The 5,891-nt window shown below is 41.8% G+C and overlaps 1 long non-coding RNA gene across 1 annotated transcript; it reads left to right on the forward strand.

Moving 5' to 3' along the window:
- Positions 1-522: 522 nt before the first annotated feature.
- Positions 523-5,503, forward strand: LOC116674130 (uncharacterized). Its single transcript, XR_004327987.1, has 3 exons — positions 523-625; positions 2,558-2,562; positions 5,491-5,503. It is a non-coding gene; the product is annotated as an uncharacterized LOC116674130 (long non-coding RNA).
- The last annotated feature ends 388 nt before the right edge of the window (positions 5,504-5,891 follow it).

A 5,891-nucleotide genomic window follows, 5' to 3' on the forward strand; every position in this document is an offset into this window, starting at 1 on the left:
GACAGATAGTCTATAGCTAGCTGCCTCAATTTACCCTGCAGAGATGTGAGTAGCAGTTAACCATAGTCCTCATGAATCCACCAGAGTTTAAAATTCCAATACAAAGAAAGAGGAAGGAAGCAGACATCGGCGATCCAGTAAGTGGAACGCCGAGGATAGAGACCGTCATCAGGAGGAAGGAGAGGGCTGTGGACTCACAGGTAATCGGACCAGGTGTGCCAGCTGATTGCTAATTGGCATCAATCAGGTTTACATGATGTCACAGGACTATGTGAGACTGTACTATATTGGACTGTCCAATGTGTTGCATTGATGTATGTGAATCCACAAGGCAAGACACTATAGGCAAAAACGTTTTTATTTAAAATTTTGAGGTTTTGGGCTATTTTGCTTCTATGATATGAAGCATCAGAATGGTGGAAAAAACCTCCAAAATAAACATGTAGGTGTTCATTTTACTACAAGTTTACTTTTTTTCTGTAGATTTCCCAATACTACAAAATTACAAAAGTTAGCATTGGATAATGTCTCATTTGCATATCTACACATAACATTTGAGAAAACGTAATCCAAAAAATAATTGTCTTAATGTAAGTAATCAACTGGGTGTTTCATGGTGATATCTGTCAGTTAAAATGTACTATCGTATTCACCCTTTGTGTCAAAATGTATGCTCATTCCATAATGTATGGAATATTACAGCACTTTTAAAGGCTGTTTTTTTTTCGCAAGGAGTGTTTCTCACAGCCAGAAATCTCCACCTCAGTGGCACTACAGTAAACTTCAGTCACGTGCAGTTTCATTATCTATATTGTGAAGGTGTTATACTGAGGGATTTGCTCATATACAATTCCTAGCTTCATGTATATAACATTGTATACTCAAAAATGGGGGAATTTTTTTTTTTAATGGCAATTGACATTATTTCTGACAATATGTTGACAAAATGAAAAATATTGAACTTGGCTTTATCCAATGTTTAGATTTATTTTCTGAAAATGTATGCAAGTAGTACATATTCAGTGCTATATTTGAATATATTTTAGAAAACTCATATTTTCCCTGTTTACCTGTAGTGTCTACCCATAAAAGCTCTGCACACCCAAAGATGTTTTTAGTTATTCTGGTTTATATATATATATAATATATTGTTATTATTATTATTATTAGCAGGGAACACGGGGAATACATTTTCACACGAAAAAAGCACAGGTGTAAATAATACAATTATTAACTGGGACACATAAATGCAACAGAGCCATCGTTAATGTTATCAGTAACACCTGTGCTGTATGTGATGAGCCAAAATGGTGATATTACTGTTTATAAGGGCATCAAATCCAAGGAAGAGCGAGTTGATTAATCAATTAGTCATTGGTAAGAAAAAGAACTGGCGACAACTATGGATAATATATTTGCTGCATTTCTTCATCATACATATAAGCTAAATATCTGGAGAACAATCTGGAGGCATCACCTTGGGCTGTGGCAACTTCAGCCAACACACCTGGAGCTGTGTCCCAACACACTGGCTTCTACTGATGAGGCCTTTAGCCTCTATCATTGGAGTAACAGATCTTTTATTTAAGTTTGAAGAAGAGAGCCTCACAAATTCATCTACATGATAGACTGAGGAAGAAGAAGAAGAAGAAGAAGAAGATACTTTTATTTTTCCCCAAGGGGAAACTACATTTTACCCACTGTTGTTGCAGCATGCACACAGGCCCAAAATACACTCACACATGCATAAACATCAGACTATACATACAGAAAAGACATAAGACATATAGACTGAGAATCTGATAATGCAGCAGCTGCACTCATTTTCATATTGCAAAAGTGTTTTTGCAGGGCTATGAAACTACTACCTGAAGTATTTTAAAAGGTGTCTCACTCACGCTCTTCTATTCGTGTGGTATGCACAATGCAATATCACAGGTCTCTTTATTGCTTTCCCCTGTTCTTATATAAAGAGACCTGTGGTAATTATTTAGGAGGGCCGTATTGTACTGAGACCCTTCTGGGACTGGGAACATTATTGCTGGGCCACACACACACACACACACACACACACACACACACACACACCACACACACACACACACACTGGCACACTGGACAGAGAGTAATGGCCCAAACCTTGGTGGTAATGGCTTCTCTTTCGGCATGCGAGTGCGTGTTTGCGCGCCGTGGCATACATGTATTCATCTGAGCCCGCTCCTACCAAGTCTATTTGATGTGACCAGTCCATTAGATTTTCAATGGGCTCCTACACCATAATCCTAAATACACTGAGGTGTGTTTTTTATCTCCAATGGGCTCTTCATTGGAACTGCCCCACAGTACAGATTGCTCCTGTCACTGTTGAAGCAGACAAATCCCCCCTCATATCCTCTGCATATGGGATGGGATTGTCTCGTTATGGCCCTGTTACATTCCCCCATGGCAACATTAGCCAGCAGCTGTAAAAAGACTATTAGGATCCAAATCATTCTGGACCAAAGACAGCGAGGCAGAGAGTAGTTAGCGAGGCGTGATGGGAGGGAGAAAAGAAGAGATATAGTGGGAGAGTAGAGAATTAGGTGGCATTTTAGAGGCCTTAGCTCCACATGCACACATGAAATATATATATTTATATATATATACACACTGCACGCTCACACACTCTGCAGCAACGTAGCCATCCTAATCCACCGCAGCCAATCAATAGGCACTTGACAGGTACTGAAATACAATATAGAGAACAGCACTAGCTTGCTGGTTCTTCTGCTCCCTTTAAACTGCAGTTTGACAACTGAGAAGGAAAGCAGGGGGAGATGCATTTGCAGATGTCTCCATTGGCTCTGACACAGGGCTCCTACAGGGGAGCAGCACATTTGTCTCACACCAGAGGATGGCATAGAACGTTTTAAAATTTAAAACAGCTTATTATATAGGTGGAGAGATCAGCAACTCAACTACCCAAAGCTTAGTGTCCTTGCCCGTGTCATCCTTGCCGTTCCAGCCAGCAGCAGGTTGCTGGTAGGACCTTCGAGCAGAGGAGGAGGTCCACAGATCCTCTTGTGTGAATTTTTGGGGATTTTGTTCTGTTAGCTTGGGCCATTTTTGATAGGCCTTAATTTCATTTGGCTATAGGCCTATGATTGGGGCTCTTGTGCACACCTGTGCTTACGTGCCCTTGTTTCCCCCTTTGTGCTGATGCGCTCATCTGTTTTCTGTAATTTCCAAATACCTTCCTACAGTTGCTTAAGAAAAGCGGGCTTTCCAGACAAACAAACGTACATATGTCATTAGTATGATTTAAAAAATAGATTTTAACTGTGTCGGGCACGTGTTGGGCTCAGACAGAAATATCTTAACGCCTGTGTGGCTCGGGTTGGGTTTGGTTAAGGCTCTGTCAGCTTAGACATAAAAATGCGGGATCTGCACTCTAACACACACACACACACACACACACACACACACGTGTCTATTATTGTTTCCTAAAATTTTCATCAAAAATAAAAAAGGTCATTACTAAACCTGTTTGAAGGAGTTTTCTTGAATCAAGTGTCATTTTGTGGTTGAGTTGTCATTTTTTATTAAGAACTACTTGAATGTTTGAACGTAGAAAAATATTGTTTTCAATTTGCTCACATTGGGAATGTATTGTATAAGGCTGTGCCATCCGACCTATAGGCATTTTGACTTGTCATAAATAGGAAGGGCACAGGTATTATTACTAACATTAATCCTAGCTCTATGTCCCAGTGAGCCATGACAGTGTGAAAGTGAGACAGCATGCACAATACCAGGACCCTGATGAATTCAGTTTATCAATTCAATTATTTACACCTACTGGTTTTGTCCTACCTTAACATGTCAAAATGTCATCCATGACAAATACCTGACATGCCCTGCTGCCTTATTTGTGAGCTTTTTTTTCTCTTAGTCTACTAGGAAAAAGCTAGTAGGCCATTCTGAGGGGATAATCACGGCACCAAACCACATGAAAAGTATGTATGAAAGCATGTTTTCTAACTTCGTACTTATGTTGGTTTGTCCTGTGAGCCAACGATGAATCAACATACATTTTCACAGCACAGGCACAACTGATTTCTTTAACGATTGCTCGGATTCCATCAGGTGCTCCAGTAATTATCTCACCTGAGTAGAATACTGAGGTTTCTAATGTCATCAGGTACACCTGCCGTGACAAGCCATCACACAATGTAGTTCAGGATCAGGCTGCAAAGTGCATCTGAATCCCTGCTAACAAATTACATTTCAAATCTCTTTGAAAAAGTGACAGTATTAGTTCAAGGTACTGACACCCAATTCTAGAAAATGCATGTTTTTAGTGGAAATGGGTTAAAATGATTTGACTGCTCTGGCAGATTCTTCATTAAAGACATGTAGGACTCAGTAAGCTTTTTTGTTATGTTTGTTTCTTTTGGCGTGGCACACACAGGTCGAAATATATCCACACACACACCTGTGGAGACACCTGGTCACCACAAATTTATTTTTTTTGGAAGGGAAGAAAGGAAGGAAGGAAGAAAGGGAAAAAAAGCATCCTTAATTGTTTTTCTACCCGTTCTTTCCCTCTGTCTTCTGTGGCAGATGAGGATCCGGTGCTAATGTCTCTCTTCCATCACGCTCCTCTCCAGCTGCAAAACACTGATTTGAGCTGGAACCGCCTCATGATTGCAGTCTCTTATTAGGAGCAAAAAAAATAAAAATAAAACAGAGAGAAAGAAATAATGCTCCTCATCTAGTTCTGCCTATCTCTTTCTCCCCATCTTCTAGTGTTTTGCGAAGTGGAAATTGGAAACGCCCCGCAAATGCGTCTGGGAGCCATCCCAAACCGAATCGTGGTGCCATTACCCCGACGGGTGAAGCACAGTGGGGCTGAAAAATCTCCGTCTTGCTCTCTCTCGCTCAATGATTGTCTCATCAGCAGGAGTAATTTGGGTTACTGGTTATCGCGTCATTTCTGATGCCGACGAGGGGAGAAACGGGGGAGAGACGTAATTACTTCTCTCGGCAGACGGAGAACAGATGAGGAATCGGGGAGTAATTAATAACTGGCTGGTACCCTACTGGAGTAGATGCTACCTCCCGGCACCGCCGCCGCCTCCTCCTCGGAGACACACTTTACTCACTGTGAGAAACGAGTGGGAACATTCTCCGCTAGCAGCCTGATGGATCAGCAACAGGCATTTCAAAGAGAGAGAAAGAAAAAGGAATGAGATAGTAAGGTGAGAGTGAAGCAGGCGGGGGATGGAGCGGAGGAAAGAAGATGAGATGGAGGAGGGATAGGAGCTAAGGAGTGGAGATGGGGGGATGAAGTGGATGGATGGCGAGGGAACAGATTGCCCTCGGCTTTAGCACACCTGAGAGGCGGTAGAAATGAAAAGAGAGAGGATAGTGGCAAACAGGTGAGGAGGAAAGGCAGACGAGAAGAGGAAAAAGATGCTAGGCCAGTCGAGTGCAACCATTAACCAAAAGTGTAATGTCTTCACTGTTGATAAGAATCTGTCAAATGGACCTTTTCTGAATCACTTTCCAGCTCGTGTGGAATAAATCAAGAATAGATTACATAAGGATACACTTCTCCTTTTCTTCCTGACCGTTTTCATTTCCTCACCTATGTTTGAATGATGTTTGGCTCGTCCGTTTCCATCTCCGGCGTGCATAGATTATTCGCTGGAGCTCCCTGGCAACCGCCTTCACACTGCTGCCAGGGCTTCCTATCTTATCTTCTCCATCTGAGGCGTGTCGCTTCAGCCTTGACAACACGTTAGCCCGCGCTTTACTGTCGCACATGCCTCTCTCTGTTTTACTTTCTTTCTCAGCTGAAGTGCCTTCGAGCAACCCTCAAAAACTGACCTCCATGCAAAAAGGGCTTT

This window comes from Etheostoma spectabile, chromosome 24 (assembly GCF_008692095.1).
Source record: "Etheostoma spectabile isolate EspeVRDwgs_2016 chromosome 24, UIUC_Espe_1.0, whole genome shotgun sequence".
NCBI lineage: Eukaryota > Metazoa > Chordata > Actinopteri > Perciformes > Percidae > Etheostoma > Etheostoma spectabile.